General features: G+C 38.4%; 1 protein-coding gene across 6 annotated transcripts in view; it reads left to right on the plus strand.

Annotated features, from left to right (window-relative positions):
* The window catches only part of LOC106867774 (uncharacterized), a 127,602-nt gene that overhangs the window by 58,762 nt on the left and 51,340 nt on the right, over nt 1-17,500 (plus strand). The window contains exon 1 of one of the 6 annotated variants that reach the window (XR_008265409.2): nt 16,834-17,500. This exon is cut by the window's right edge and continues 552 nt beyond it. The exons of 3 other annotated variants lie outside the window; for them this stretch is intronic. The gene's annotated coding sequence lies outside the window, so the exon portion shown is untranslated. Of the gene's footprint in view, nt 1-16,833 lie in introns of those variants that run through there. 2 more of the 6 variants (XM_014912757.3, XR_016244080.1) reach the window with 2 other exon arrangements.

The raw sequence follows: 17,500 nt of genomic DNA on the forward strand, positions 1-17,500 counted from the left end.
AAATTCTACCAACTTCTCACTGGGAGGATCTAGCCTCTCAAAGACTGTAGTCTTTAGAGCCACCCTCACACTGTAGTCTTTAGAGCCACTACATCAGCATGACAGCCAATAATTTTAAGGAATGGTATACACAGCACATGCACTCCTTCAGGTGTAGAGATAGAGGAAATTCCACTTCCCTGTACAGCTTCAACTGGAGACCCCCATGACCATCGGAATAACTTCCCCAATATCAAATGGAATATCACTGACAGGGTCTCCCACTTACCTGGCTCTTACAATGCCAGTTCTGTCTTTGTGGGAGATTACACAACAAGCTCCTTGAGTGAAAGTTTAAGAGTTTAAATTTATAGTCAAACCTGGACAATGACTATATACTAAGACTAGCTCAAAGCAGTTTTTCAACAAGTATGTGTCTATCTCCTATTCTTACATTGCATGATCCTTATAGACTCCATCATACTTTCTTTGATTCTTGCATGCATTAACATATATTAACATACATCAACCAATACACTTGAGACTAGTCACTTTCATATAGACTCTATTCCTCCACTGCTTTCACTGTGGTTCATGTTTTTATTTAAATGGATTTCAAAAGAAAAAAATATACTGTACCTCTTCCCCTTCTTTCTACTTTCTGTAATGGGAAATCAAGTTGAGCTATACTAGAAATGTGAACTATGTGGTTCAATTCCCACTGGGGGTGACAACATTTAAAAAAAATATCTATTTCATTTCCTGAATTGTATTAGTTTAAAAACACATTCACATGAGTGCATGCACCCCCCCCCCCCACACACACATACGCTTACATGCAAACATAAAAATATAAACTGTGGATATACTATGTAACCTGTGTTATTTATGATATTACAAAGCTGAAGGTCTCAGTGCAACTGAGGAGAGGCGAAATATTTCCTTGATGACAAAACCTAAACTTATCCTGATTAACTCTTTTCATATTTACCCAGAATCATCAACATCTGATTGGTAAACATGTTTACATAAAGAGTTCATTCGTTTTCTGAAGTATTTGGCTTGGAGGAGGTTCAAGCTCTTGAACACACAATTAGATGTAGTCAGTGTCTGTATGTGTGTGTGTGTGTGTCTCTCTCTCTCTCTCTCTACACACACACACACACACACTAGGCACACATAGAGTTCCTTGCATCATTGAAGTAAGTGACTTCAGCATGAGATGTGTGCCTCTGGCCAGGCAGTGGTTTTCGGTGGCAAGACTAAAGAGCTACTCTATACCAACCCTTATTTGGAGCTTCTGTTCACTTAAACAAGTTTCCTGTGACGTAGTTTGTGGCGTCCACTCCAAAATAATACATTGTATGAGCATAGTTTATTAATTAGCATCAAAGATTAAAATCAGATTGGAGTCTGGTGCAGCCCCTCAGCTTACCAGCCCTGGTCCAACCCATGCCAGATGCCAGCATGGACAATTGACGTTAAATGATGGTGATGATGGATGATGATGGTGATGATGATGGTGATGATATGTCTGTGTGTGTCTAAAACAGATGGCTTCGATGAATCCTCCTGGTATTCTTTGAGTAAATGTCCATGTTAAAATTCTCATAAAACTTTGATGAAAATCTTTTGAAGTCAAAGGCTTTTATGATGGGCACGCTTAGATTTTGTAGGATTCTTAGTACCTTTATTCAGTGACAAATGGGGGGTACTAAATATCCTGGCACAAATCTCTGTATGGAATCTGTGAATGCTAAAAGAATATCTTTATTGTTTATGAAGCAGATGCCAATTATGAAATTCATTATTTAGGATGAAAATTTTGACCCTCTTCAAGAAGTGATAACCTTTTACCAAAGGAAAGCTTGTTTATTATGGAAAATTCTAATGCTGAAATTGGTAATGGTAAGGATAAGGAATGGTTGAAGGTTAAAAAAAAAATCATGGAATTGAAATTTGTAAGAAAAGAGGATCAAAACTCTTGTTTTTGTGTAATTAGTGATTTCATTGTTTCTAACTGGCACTCTGTCAATTACAACAGTGAGTGTTCCAATTGATCTGATCAATGGAAGAACCTGCTTGTGAAATTAAGAGGCAAGTGGCTGAGCACTCCACAGATATGCGTACCTTTAATGCAGTTCTCAGGGAGATTCAGCATGACACAGAGTGTGACAAGGCTGGCCCCTTGAAATACAGGTCCTACTCATTTTTACCAGTTGAGTGGACAGGAACAATGTGAAATAAAGTGTCTTACCCAAGGACACAGCAAAGACTAGGAATTGAACTTGCAATCTCATGACCGTGAGCTGAATACCCAAACCACTAACGCAAGCGCCTTCACTCATTGTCTCCAACAAAATAGTCAGACTCAAAGACTCAGAGAATGAAGTTGTTTTGTCTGGATTTCACTGGTCAAAACTAACAAAAAGTTTTAATAAATTAATGCCAAACAAATGGAAACCTCATCTAAAAATCTGTAGAACATGTAGTTCTGCAGAAATAGGGTGTGAGCATTTATTAGTCCTGGCAAACATCAGGATTCCATAAAAACCACAAGACATTAGACATAACAAAGAACCTCCAAAACATTATAATTTTGTAAAATTGTAAACAAAAGTTTTACCACAGAAATTTGAAGCCTCAGCAGGGGGTCAGTTTGCTGCGATGTAAGAAGATGATACGGAGTTTGAAGTTTTTTAATGATGCATCCTGTGCATTCAGTGGTAGTATAAGGAATTGGTTAAAAAACAAACAAACGAGTAGAAACTCTGCTAACATGTATGTGTGAGAAAAGAAACAAAGTAAAATCACTTTTGATTACTTTTCAACATAACACCAATTACAGAAAAAGAAAATAGAGAATTAAATAAAAAAAGAAAGAGCAAAGGGGGTGGGGGGCATCTGTCAGACAAGAGAATAAAAAAATTCTAATAAATACAAGGTATGGAATAACAGAAATATGTTAGAAATAACAGATATATGCTGAAGAAATAACAGATATATGCTATTTCAGCAAATCAGACAATTGGAAATTAAAAAAAAATATATATACAAAGTATACAAATGGTATTGGCAGTAAAAGACTAGAAAAGAATGGTATAAGTATAGAGAGGCAATGGGTTAAACAGTTGCAGGAAGCATTTTGAGAAGCAAGCATCTCGGTCCACATGAAGGGGCAGCCTTATGCGAAATAGATCAAGTAATTGATGATGGTATGGAAGACCAATTCTTACCAATTACTGTGGAAGAAGATTTCAATTGTATCAAACAGTGAAAAATACAGGAAAACAACAGGAATGGATGGGATACCATCAGAACTAATGAAAGCTTCTAATTAAATGGTGATAAAGATATAAGGCTGTTTAATGGAATAATTACGAAAGAGAGATCACCATGGAATTGGTTAGAAATCAGAGCAGACCTCACTCATGAGGAAGGAGATAAATTAAATTCAGAAATCATAGAGCAATATCACTTCTTTTAATTCTTGATAAAGTATTTTGTAAGATTTTACTAATCAGATGTGCAGCAGTAATTGAAAGAAGAGTGAGTGAATCTCATTGTGGTTTTAGGTTGCAAACAGGAACTGCTGATGCAATCTTTATTGCCAGACAATTAATAGAAAAGGTAGCAGAACATAAATTTCCACTGCATTTTCATTTAATTAATTTTTTAATTAGCTTTCAATACTGTATGGAAGGAAGCATTAGGAAAAAATACTGTTAACGATAGTTTCATGCAAAGGTCATGTCAGTTATAAAAACACGTGGAAAATTAACGTGATCTGAAGTCTCCTTGTTTGAAGACAAATTTGGTGGCAGGAGAAAACAGAAGAACTTTTGGCACTCTGCTGCCTTCAGCATGTCAAATGTCATCAATGCTGGTGTTATGCTGTCTAACCTCTACAAGTCTTATACAGCTCCTTAACTTCATATTCTATGGTCAGTTGCCCTCCTGCAGCCCACTCCTATTAACAACAAATGACCACTTCCAACCACACCTTTAATTCTCTTCAAAACCTCTCTCCACCCTCTCCCCTACCAACTCTTTCCTTATCATGTCTTTCAAGTTCCACTCTTCCATCACTGGACATTGTACTGGACACTTTACCCATAATTGTGTCAGATGACACTACCCTGCTCAAACCTAACCCCTCTGCCCCCCTTTCCCTTGCACTAATCATTCTCACCTACGACTGCTTCTATTCTTCCTCAGACTAACACCAGCAGGTTATTAGAACAGCTTCAGCTACGCCAACCTATCCATCAGTTACTTTGAGGTGAAAATCTTCAAGTTCACTGGACCCAACATTACAGCTTTTCTGGGGTTTTTTTTTATGATAGCTGTATCTGCCTGACTCCCTTAACAGCAATCAGCTAAACTCCAATGCTTTCACCAATTCCTTCCACCATTCCTTACACGCCACCCCCACCACCTCCATAACCACTGTTAACTTCCTCTTTCTATCGACTTCATCATCCTTTCCACCTCAATCTGTTACAGACTCACTGACTCTCACTCTTACCTGTTTTGGTGCCAAACCTATTTTGGCACCAACCCATTTGACAATAGATGATTAAATGCAAGGAAATAGCATATTTGATTAATTCTTCAATATTCAAAAGTACAACTATCAAAAGATATAAAATGATTATGTATGTGTGTGTATATGTGTGTGTGTGTGTGTGTGTGTGTAGGCAAATTATTGCTTTATATCTCTTGACCATTGTACTTTTATATAAGATGGTGTATATATCATATCAACAATATAATTTCACTTACATAAATCATACTTTCCTTCCTTCATATTTTTTCCAAAGAATTTATATAAGGAATGATATTTTGATGTGTCTAAAATATTCATTGCCAACTACAGTCAGGAATTCAAGAGTCACCAATGCTTTCTGTTTTATATTCATTTTGAAAAGTGCAACCTCTAGTTGCATAACAGAAGCTTCATGCAAACAACTGTTGCAGCTCCTAATTGTTTCTGTAACCTTTCTTTGTACTGTTTTTTTTTTGTTTTGTTACTGTATAAAAATTCAAACTCATTATCATGGTTGCTTGCTTTGTTGAAAATAAAAAGGGATTCATTAAATGTACACTAATTGTTCATTAATACTAATTACTCATTAATATATTAATAGCACAGCTATCATAGATAAGTAAAAGTTATTGAGTTTAAAATGTATATAAAGTGGTGGCAGAAGAGTACAGCTCTTTTGGCATTGCACATGACGAAAATACAACTCAGTTGTCACCTGTTGATAGCAACAGTAATGCCACTTGTTGTCTCAGCAAATTGCTAGATTTCATTTAACAATTAAGAGGTTCAGTTGTCTCATATCTTAATTTTAAAAATAGTTTGAATGGAAACCAGTTTTATGTATGACAAAACATGGCTTTTATTCTTTTGTATTAATTCTCAAACAATTGGAATGAATGTGCAATGAAAAGTGACTCTTTTGCGAGGACACAGAGCAATTCAATTGGGATGACTTAGACTTTACTAGAAACCAATATTGTTGAATTAGAGGAATTGGAAAATGTTGCAGAAAGGAGTAGGAAATGACAGTGGGGATAGGTTTAGGAGTTTAGGGGTCTCTTGGGGGTAAGAAGTTCAACAGAATACCAAATCCATTTTGTTATTGTGTCCAAAAGACGATTTTTTTTAAAAGGGTCAGGGTTTGATGTGATAAACATTGATATAACATCCAAGGTTTTGAACTTCTGAGTGGATTTAAAATGTCCTGAATAAATATTATACAGGGTGCAAACATTCAGGCCACTTCTTTGGTTTGAGGATATTCTTCCTCTCAGCTGTTTTGGTGGCCCTGTATGGGATTATGGGCACAGCCTTCCCTCTGAACAGAAGATTTTACACACACACACACATACACGTACATACATACATACATACATACATACACACATTCATGTATGTATACATACACACACATACACATATAATATGTACATGCACACATTCATACATAAATACATGCATACATACATACATATACATACATATACATACATACACACACATATATACATACATACATGCATGCATGCATGCATGTATGTATCCATAGATACACACATCCATATACGCATACATACATAGATGCACGCATGCATACACACACATGCACATGAATGTATGTATAGCATAATTTCAAAATACGTAGAATATAAAGCAAGTTTTATTAAATTCCTGTCTTTTACACAAGACTCAAAGCATTTGAATTACTTTGGTAGCTTTTATTGCTGACAAAGAATTTTATACATTCTACTTTTATGCATCGAGTTCCATTTCCACCAAACATACAAACACCTACACCCACCCACCCACACACACATAGCAATGCATTTTTAAACATCAAAACCCATTTCAGTGAAGTACTCTGTGTGTGTGTGTGTGTATATAAGCATGTAGGTACCAGCTTCCAAGTTGTCACTTGGAAGATTTTATATTAATATCATATTCGTTATTTGCATTCACTTCTATATCTTTGGCATGTTTTGCATGTTTTGCATTCATGGAGAAACGCCACTCTCACTCTCTCTCTCTCTCTCTCTCTCTCTCTCTCTCTCTCTCTCTCTCTCTCTCTCTCTCTCTCTCTCTCTCTCTCTCTCTCACACACACACACACACACACACACATCTTGTTTACATTACAGTAACCGTAATACAGAGAAAGTTTAGACTTGTCAGGAATTTGAAATCTAAGACTTTGCTGTTACCCTTCTTTTACTTATCTGCTACTTTTAGACACATCAGAATTTTCTGAGAATTCTCTTCATGCTGCTTAATTTGCTACAAACCAATGCCACAATCTACTCTAAACAATTCTTCATTTCCATCCACAGATATTCTACTGCCAACCAACTTATTCAGTTGAAAATGTGGAGTGGAGGCTACACTATGCTAAACTTGGAATTTTCTTCTTGTATTTGTTTTCAACTTGTTCCTTTGTTTCTTGTCTTTCTTTTCTCTCTGTAATATTTAATTGGTGCTTTTTTTTTGTATCTTTCTGGAATTTTATTTCTTTTTTATGCTTTGCTTTTTTTTTTTCTCCTTCCCATATTCCACAAATAAATGAACATGAGCCAAATTATGGTAACTGAGATTCTTTTACTGAATTGCACTGGCAATCTATCTTAGAAATCTCGATCAGCTAAATTAATTATTAAGAGATCTCAGTAATGGCTTTTGTTGTTCTTCTGATAACTTTCAGATTATTATTGGCAAAGAACATCCCTGAGCTTTTAACTATCTTCATTTTGAAGACACGCATATACATATATATGTGTGTGTGTGTGTATGTACTCATACACACATGCACATACATATACACTTATACACGAGTACACACTCACACTCGCACACACACTTGCACACACACACACACTCACACACACACACACACAGACCCCCCCCCCCTAGTTTATCCATCACACACAAATGTCAATGACTTGGTAACTTGTACCATACTTTCGGAAACTGTTCTTGGGGCTTGTGTAGTCATAAGCATAGACAGTGGCTTGCCTTCCCTCCTTCAGCCTCGTGGAACATTGAGGATTTTTGGTAGATACATGGTGAGAAAGGTAGAACTCGTTTTCAACTGAGTGTCTTAGATAGGTAGGTAGGTTGTGTGTGTGTGTGTGTGTGCATGTGTGTTTGCATCTATTGTTTCAACAGTTCTGTGGTGACCAATCTTGCGTCATGTTTGTAAACTTGTCTGTCATTTGCAATCCAGTCATATAATGCTGGGCAGTTTATCTCCACAGCATCCTTAAAAATTGCTTCATCAGAACTTTTTATAAAAACGATATGCAGAAACTAACCAGTTATTTTCCATCAATACAGAATATTCAGCAAAGATTAAAGGGAATGGTCCCAAGATTTATAATTTTATCAAGAAAATGACAAAAAGAAAAAGTGAAAGGGAAACACAAGACATTCAACTCCATCAACCAATTATAATCTCTACTCTACTTAAATTCTCATTATTGTCGTTGTTATTGTTATTGTTGTTCCCCAAATGAAAGACGTTGTAAGATTTCTTGAACCATTCCTTACTACTCATTGATGTCTACCCTTGAAGAGTTCTTGTAGGATATTGGTTTTCTAGGCCTTAATTCAACCCTGTTCTATTCTTAGAGGATGGAGCAATGTGCATGACCCCGTAACATTTATACCAGCACAACATAACCAGTTCTGAGCACAGACAACTGAAACAAATATTCTAAAGCATTCTCCCATATATTCCTATGACTGCTAATATTTTCTCATGACTGCTAATTCACTCACAGCACTTCATATGTTGGAGTTACTTCTCAGTAAATCTGTTTCATATACATCAGTTACTCTTGTTTCAGTCTTTACTCCCTTTTCTCTTTCTCCCTCTCTCTTCCTTTGCTCACCCTGCTTTGTTCTTCATCTTAATCTGCTTAATTTATCAGGCTTAATCAGCTGGACATCCAGTTCAACCTTTTTCAGCCAGGACCCATGTAGCTGTCAGTCTCTGGACTGGCATCACAGTGAACGACTTTTCCCACCTCTACTCTTTCTTCTTCACTGCATCTCTCTCTCTCCCTCTCTCGCTCCATCTCCATAGGAAAAGCTAAATCTGTGAAACTCCAGAAGTTTTCTCACATTATTAATTGAAATAAATGGTGTTTGGGGTTGTTCTGTCGGAGCCTGACAAAGACAGAGACATTCTTACCAATGCCAAATACGAGCAGTAAATGCCTGGCTGTCAGCTCTGCTATGATATCACAGAACACTTAACCATTGTTTAAGGACTGTCTTAATGACTTTATACATTGCACTTAACGTCAGACATGTGATTCCTTTCTGCTATCCCTACCCACCTACCTACCTACCTACCTACCTACCTTCCAACATACTTACCTCTCCATCTACCTGGCTATCTAAGAACTTTCATAATTGTGCATCTTTTAATATTGTTACACTTTCAGTATTTTCTCTTTATTTGTATTATTTTGTGTTTTATGTATTTAAAAGTTTCACTATCATCTCCGATGAAGCTTTCAGGCTAAATAACTCTGTGTTTCACACACACACACGTTAATCTCTCTCTCTCTCTCTCTCTCTCTCTCTCTCTCTCTCTCTCTACATACATACATACATACATACATATATATATATATATATATATATATATATATATATATACATATACAGAGAGAGAGAGATAGAGATAGGTGTGTGCATATGTGTGTTTCTGGTATCTATCTGTGTGTGTGTGTGTGTGAGTGTAAATAGATAGATAGATAGATAAATAGATATGTGTGCATGTGTGTGTATCTTTATTGTAGCTATTTAATGTTAAAAGAAGAACCATTTAAATGATGCCAAAGGCCAATATTCAAATTTCATACTAAGTCATTTATGATTATTTCTCTGCGATGGGGGGAGTGGGGGAAAAAGAAAATGAAGAGGAAGTCAAGTAGTAGTAGGAGGAGGAGGAGGAGGGGAAACTCTATTAATTGACTTCATCAAAATATACTAATTCAATGGTTTATTTTTTCCCCTTCATCTGACTATGTACGTCTCATTACATGTATGTGTGTGTGTGTGTGTGTATCCATGTACCAATAGGTTTATATGTATATTTATATTTGTATATGTATCTATTTATATACAGGTATATGTGTATATATATATATATATATATATATATATATGTACACGTATGTAAACATGTATACATATGCATATTTTTATATATACATACCTGCTCATACATTCATATATATGGTATATATATGTGTGTGTGTGTGTGTGTGTGTGTAAAACCTATGAATACATGTAAGCACACACACATATATACATACATATGCATGTGTGTGTGTGTGTGTGTGTGTGTGTGTGTGTGTATGTATTTATGCCTATATGTATGTATATGTGTGTGTTATTCATGTCTGTCGGTACTGACATCATGTGATAGCAGCCAATAAGCATTGCCAGCATTTAAGTAGTGGTGCCAATCTTTTCCAATTTAAGGTGAAAGCACACCCAGCCATGAGGTAATATTACTGTGCTTGAAGGCAAGTGAGGGTTGGCTACAGCAAGGGCACCCAGCCATAGAAAATCTGCCCCAGCAAATTCCATCTGACCCATACAAGCATGGAAAAGTGTTTGTTGAAATAAATAATAATAGTAATGATAATGATGATGATTAATAGGTGAGGGGTGGGGGTTAAGAATTAAATATAAAAAATGTGGGATACCAGAACAGTTACGAAGTAAAAGATGAGAAACTGTAGTTATGGAAATGGATTATATGAGATATATCAATAGAGCAACGTCTGCCTTGGGTCAATGAAGGAATCACACGAATCCAGGATTATCCTGACTCTCAAGGTCGAGCGCCCCTTATCAGGTGTGTTTTCCTGCCAACAGGTACGTATTGACGGTAAGCCCTTTCGCCGGAACCATTTTTGCCACTCTCCTACATTTTAGCAATTTCACGGGGAATGCACTTTCTCCCGCTCCACAATTACAGGAGTTGATAAAGGGATTAATGAAAGAAGAAGATGTGTCCCTAGTTTTTCCAGTCTCGTTCACCATCAAGCATGGCTCAACTCTAACCACCAAAGGCCAAAGAAGATAACAGCACAATCCAGTGGCCTAGCTAGGGTCAGTTCTGCACGGGGTAACACTTTATTCCCCCCTCTCCCCAGCACACTCTAAACTGGCCCCTGCTTCAAAGCATCACCTGGGGTGGAAGTTCCTTTCCTCACCCTCACCCTCACTCCCCAGCTACAAGGACTTTCCTCATGAATGGATTCCACTAATAGCACTAGATCCAGCCTACAGGTTGGTAATAACAGCTGTTTCTCCTAACTTGGTTATCATCATCATCATCATCATTTAACGTCCGCTTTCCATGCTAGCATGGGTTGGACGATTTGACTGAGGGCTGGTGAAACCGGATGGCAACACCAGGCTCCAGTCTAATTTGGCAGAGTTTCTACAGCTGGATGCCCTTCCTAACGCCAACCACTCAGAGAGTGTAGTGGGTGCTTTTACGTGTCACCCGCACGAAAACGGCCACGCTCGAAATGGTGTCTTTTATGTGCCACCCGCACAAGCCAGTCCAGGGGCACTGGCAACGATCTCGCTCGAAAATCCTACGGGAGCCAGTCAGGCGGTACTGGCAACGGCCACGCTCAAAATGGTGCATCTCATGTGCCACCCGCACAAGAACCAGTCCAGGGGCACTGGCAACGATCTTACTTGGCTTGCCGGGTCTTCTCACGCACAGCACATTTCCAAAGGTCTCGGTCAGTAGTCATCGCCTTGGTGAGGCCCAATGTACGAAGGTCTTGCCTCACCACCTCAGCCCAGGTCTTCCTGGGCCTACCTCTTCCACGGGTTCCCTCAACTGTTAGGGTGTGGCACTTTTTCACGCAGCTATCTTCATCCATTCTCACCACATGTCCATACCAGCGCAATCGTCTCTCTTGCACACCACAACTGATGCTTCTAATGTTCAGCTTTTCTCTCAAGATACTTACACTCTGACGGGTATTCACATTGACATTACACATCCAACGGAGCATACTGGCTTCATTCCTTGCAAGCTTACGTATGTCCTCAGCAGTTACAGCCCATGTTTCACTGCCATGTAGCATGGCTGTTCGTAATGATAGAATTTGCATTCTAACAGAAATAAACCTTTTCGAGGAGTTTAATGCTAATGTAGTTGTAATAATAATAATCATAATAAGTTTTTATGATATTAACTGTGGAATACTTCCACTGATATTACAAAATGTACAGCAGGAGTTAGTGTTATTTATGGGACAATATTTATTTTAAAGCTTGTTTTTTAATTTCTTTGTTTACATGAATGTATGTGTGTGTGTGTGTGTATATATATATATATATATATATATATATATATGTATATATGTATATATATAAATATATGTGATGAGTGAGAGAGAAAGAGAGGGAGAGAGATGTGTATGTCTTACAATCACCCACCCACCCACACGCACACACACACACACACACACACACACACACACACACACACACTGCTATCAGTCACAGTGCAAACACTAGTAATATTTTGGTATTTAGTAGATTTGCTTTAAAACATATTTAACACTGATAAAATGTGTGTTTAAACAAATACATTTCAGTGTTCTGAATATGCATCCATAACTGTGTGTGGGCGGGTGGGGTTTAGGTGGGTGTGTGTAGGTATTACAACAAAGGTACTTCCTTGGTCCATAAATAAGCTGAAACTCGTAAAGAGGGGTGTGGTCCGTATGTGGGTGGGTGTGTGAATGCCGTTCATACAAACCATTTCTCAGTATTCAATTCCTGCTTCATATTCCTCCCATAGCACATCAACCCACGACCACCACTTCTGAACATTTCTCTTTGCCTACATCAGTGCATGGTGCTGCTGCTTCTTTGCATTCATTTGCTGCACCTTAATCTGTAATAGGTGCAGGTGTGGCCTCGTGATAAGATTTTTGCTTGGAATAAGTATCAGGCTAAGGAAAAAATAAAAAAAAAGAATAGGCGTTGGGGTTGATTTGTTTGATGAAACTTTTCCAGGTGGTGCACCAGCATGGCCACAACCCAATAACTAAAAGAAGTACAAAATAAAAGATCCCATAATTCATTGGAAAACATGACATAAATGTGGATTGCAGCCTTGGGTCACAAAGACCTTTGTGGGTGGGTTTTGATCTGTTGATAGTGTTTCAACAAGAGAGATGGGTTGGGTGAGTGAAAAGGAGTTGCAGGGGAGAGGGAAAGTGGGAGGGGTTACAGTGGAGAGAGAGAGGAGGAGGGTTGGGTTATGGTGGAGAGAGAGAGAGAGAGAGAGAGAGAGAGAGAGAGAGAAAGAGAGTGTGTAAAGAGAAAGAGAGGGTATATCAGCCGAAACGTTGTGTTAACAACAAACAAGGTGAGGACAAGTATCCATCAAATGTAAATAATGTAAATAATGCAAATAATTCCTCATCTCTTAAATATAGACCTGAACAACAACAGCAACCAAACTCTCAATGAACCAGTTACTGCTTGTTGCTACCCCCCCCACACACACACACACGCACACACACACACACACACACACACTAGCATGATATATTAATCGTATAAATTAGTTTGCCAGAAAAAAACCCAGCATTCTGTATTTGTGTGGGAGAGAAAGAGAGAGAGGTGGGGGGAAGTATTTTGCCCTAATTTGGTCCTAATCTGGCAGTCTTTTGATCAGAGGCATTCCAGACATGACCTTCCAAACTTTCTATTGCTAATCCTGTATCCAAAACTATTAAATATGTCATGTTTTAAGAGGAGAGGGTTGAATGTAATTTAGTGGCAATTTGGCTGCTATTTCTGGCAACTCGTGTGACTTTATTGAGGTTTCTGCGTGCATGTGTGTGTGTGTGTGTGTGAGTTTATGAATGTGTGTTTGTTGCATGCTTTGAAGGTGTGTATGAGTGCGGATGTGGTCCCATGTGTGTGTTTGAGTAAATGTTAGTGTTGAGTCTCAGACCATTCCTGGTTGTATAGGTCTATGATCAGAGACATTCCAGCCGTGACCATCCTGTCTTTTTCTTAGGTGCAGGGAATCCAGAACCCCAATGTCCAATATGTCTTTTCTAAAGACAGAAAGGTGTAAACTAGGGGAGAGCAGCAACATAGAAGCCCCTTCAGCTTCAAACGCACAGCTGTATGTGTGCTGTGTGTGTGTGTGTTAGTGTATGTGTGTGTTGTACAATGTGGGGGAGTTTATGGTATGTTAGTGTCTGTGTGAGCATATTTTTATATGTATAGGTGTGTGGTGTATCAATGTATGTGTGAATGTGTGTGTGTGTGTGTGTGTGTGTGTGTGCACATGTGTGTTGTACAGTGTGGGGGAGTTTATGGTGTGTTAGTGTGTGTGTGAGCATATTTTTGTATGCATAGGTGTGTGTGTGTGTGTGTGTGTGTAGTTGTAAATAGTAGCACATACAGATAAACGAGTGTTATGTCACTGCTTCCTAAACAACAAGCCACTGACTGCATACCAAAGTGTACCAGTATGACCTTTAACTATTCTAGGTACACAGATCAATGAGAGAGCCTCTATACAGTTACTCCATCTGCTAGAAATAGCAGCTAAATTCCCTCAAATCACAAGTTAACAGCTTCAGGAAAGTACACCACACTGAATAGAACAATTCTAGATATACAGACAGGATGGGCCTGACTGGATTGCCTTTGGACATAAGTCTGCTTTGTCACTTCTCACCCAGGATTAAACAACAACTGATATTTTAGGTGTTGGTCTCTGCTACCTCCTGGTCCCCTTTTGTATAAAGGTTCTTGAGAATAACAAGGTAATATGGGAAATTTGAAATCCACTGAGAAACAGCTGTAATGCCAATTTTGTGCGTGTGCATGTGTGTATATATGTATGTATGTATGTATGTATGTATGTACAGTGAGAGTAAGTAGGGATTTAGGAAATCCATGCAACTGCCCCAGTCAAACACCTCACACAAAATTCTGGCTAACAAAATGTGTAATGAGGGAAATAAAGTATTTTTTATTCATTTAATCTGTTGGATATTCTGAGGAAATTAACTAATTAAGTGGTAAATAGATTGCAGATTTTAATTATAAACAAACAAACAAAGATGATGGTATTACTTACGTTTAAGAAATGGTTATAACCATTTCAATAATTAGTGGAATCATTTTATCAATTTGTACTTTGGTTTATACCAATCGTGAGCAAGCTGCAGCTCACATGACTTTCTGAACGTCACACTTGACAAAGAATTACCCTAAATTCTTTTAATAGTGTTGCCCACCTGGTAATGAGCCATGTCTCATGCCACCTGTTTCTCATAAAAGGTTGCTTATGCCAGGTTTATACATATAAATAATTATGTAAATCCATACAGTAATCAATGAAGGTACCACTAACCATCTCTTCAAACCAATTCAATTAGTAATACTGGAGTAAATGTTGAGTTCATTCCAATAAATATAGTGAGAGATGATAAGGTAGAGAATATCAAAGAAATTAATTAACCAGCAAGCTTCCATTGGATCTGATGATATTGCAGCTGATGGCTAATGAAGATGAGGAACCTATCAGCTTCCAATGAGTTTCTCTAGTATACATCAGACGGTACAGTGGCTCTGACAGGTCAGGAGATTGTTGAATTTATCGTTTGCATGCATGCTGGTGGAGAGAAAGGAATTTAAAAGATAAGACCAGAAAATTCATATCTCAGAAGGTATCCTGTAGGAGGAGTTGCCAGAGGTGAGACTTAGCATTACCAAAGACCATATGTCTGTCACTCTGGTTTAGACTATTCTTGGCTGCAACAACGAGTCCAAAACGTGTCAAAGACAGGACTTACTCTCCATGGTATTCTTTTATTTGTTTCGGTTATTTGACTTTGGCCATGCTGGAGCACCACCTTGAAGGGTTTCAGTTGAACAAATCGACCCTTGGACTTATTTTTTTAAAGCCTTGGACTTATTCTGTTAGTCTCTTCTGTCAGGTTATGAGGAATTAAGCACACCAACATCAGTTGTCAAGCAGTGATGGGGGGGGGGGGGAGACACAGACACAAAGACACACATACGACGGGCTTCGTTCAGTCCCCATCTACCAAATCCATACACAAAGCTTTGGTTGGCCCAAGGCTATAGTAAAAGACACTTGCCCAAGGTGCCACACAGTGGGACTGAACCCTGAACCATGTGGTAGAGAAGCAAGCTTCTTACCACATAGCCATGCCTGCATACATCTGAAGTTTATTTGGGATTTAAGAGTTTGTCTCCCTTGGCTTTCTTGACAAGAACTGTCATTGAAGCAAATTATATTATTTTTCTTCATTATGAAAATAAATGTAATTGAAACTTTTCTTTTTGTTTTGGGCTCCTTGCATTAAGCATGTTAGCCCCTGTTTAACTGTATGTTCTTCCTGTGAAGCACATTCCTGGGAAATTCCAGCATTCCCCATTATTCAAGCATTCCTATAGAAATCAACCCTCTTTTGTTTCTGGCATAAGAATGGTCGACTGATAGAAGAGCAACAGTCGTCTTTGTAAGGCAAAAATCAACTATTGCTTTATTGAGAGAAATTCTTTAGGCTAATTTTGTTTCCTTCTCTGGAACTCCATATACGTGTGTCTGTGGGTTCTTCTGGCTACAACTGGCACTTCTTTCTCTGCTCTGAAAACATATACATTCACACACACACACGCATACTCACACACACACACAATCACAGGCAAATGTTTTTGGTTGAACTCTGCCTCTACATTTCATTCATAGATACCTTCCATTCAACATTCCTATGCATGCATACACTCTTTCTTTCTCTTATCCTCTCCCCGGCCCCACTGGCTATTAATAAACTAGATATCTATAATAGATATTTGCAGTTGGTCAGAAATCAATATAAACCTGCCCTTTGTCTTCTCTTTATTCCTTTCCCTTTTTTTTTTTTACCTCTTCATATTCTTCTTCTTCTCTTTTACTTCATCTTTCTTCGTGACCCCCCCTTCCCCTCACTGCGCTACTATTTTATTCCCCTCTTTTTTTATTTACTACTCCCCCTCCCCCATTCTTTCATTATATTTACTCTAGAGCTAGCATATGCATGTGTATATACGATATATTCCTATATAACCTTCCTTTCGACCCTTACGCCACGTCCTATTCCACTGACAGCCCTCCCCCACCTCTGACAACCACCACTCTCTTTCTCACTGGTACCGCTGCTGCTGATATTATTCGATCTCCCAAAACACCACCCCCACCGTCCCACAATTGCTGATCGAATTAAGGAGGCGGCTTCTATCGAGTCGCCTCATCTGTTAGAAATAGCAACAAAACTCTTTCAGTTTAAACAGAGGACACATCTTCCAATTGTAGTCTTAGATTTACAAAAATGACGGGATGGCCACTTTTGGAGCGATGTTAATCATAAGAGTTGCTCAGAGTTGATCTGAAGTTAAACAACAGTTACTACTACTACTACTCCAATACTTTCTGCCATTTCGCATTAGTATTACTATTATTACTCTTCCACCACCATTAATACAACCACCACCGCTACCACCGTCTCACGCTTCTATTATCGTTGTCGCCACCCCCACTATCCCTTCCTCATTTCTCCCCTCTTACCACCACTGCCACCAACATCCTCCCCCCCCTCACTTCACCGCCACCATCCCCGTTTGTATACCACCACCACCACCACCACCACTGCTGCTGCTACTAACTTCGTAACACAAGAAAAGCGTTGATCAAGAAATAACAAAAGCCTCGTTCGGCCTGCTAGAAATAGCTGCCAAATCTCTTTCAAGTTCCACTCGCCTTGTATTAATAATGAAAAACAGCACAAAGAATGAGTGATATGGTGTTGGATGTACTTTATGACGAGATGGTCATGGCTGAAATGTCTTTGATCATAAGTTTGTCAACTCGATCAGAGCTAAACAACAA

This window comes from Octopus bimaculoides, chromosome 13 (genome assembly GCF_046866305.1).
Source record: "Octopus bimaculoides isolate indiv1 chromosome 13, ASM4686630v1, whole genome shotgun sequence".
Lineage (NCBI taxonomy): Eukaryota > Metazoa > Mollusca > Cephalopoda > Octopoda > Octopodidae > Octopus > Octopus bimaculoides.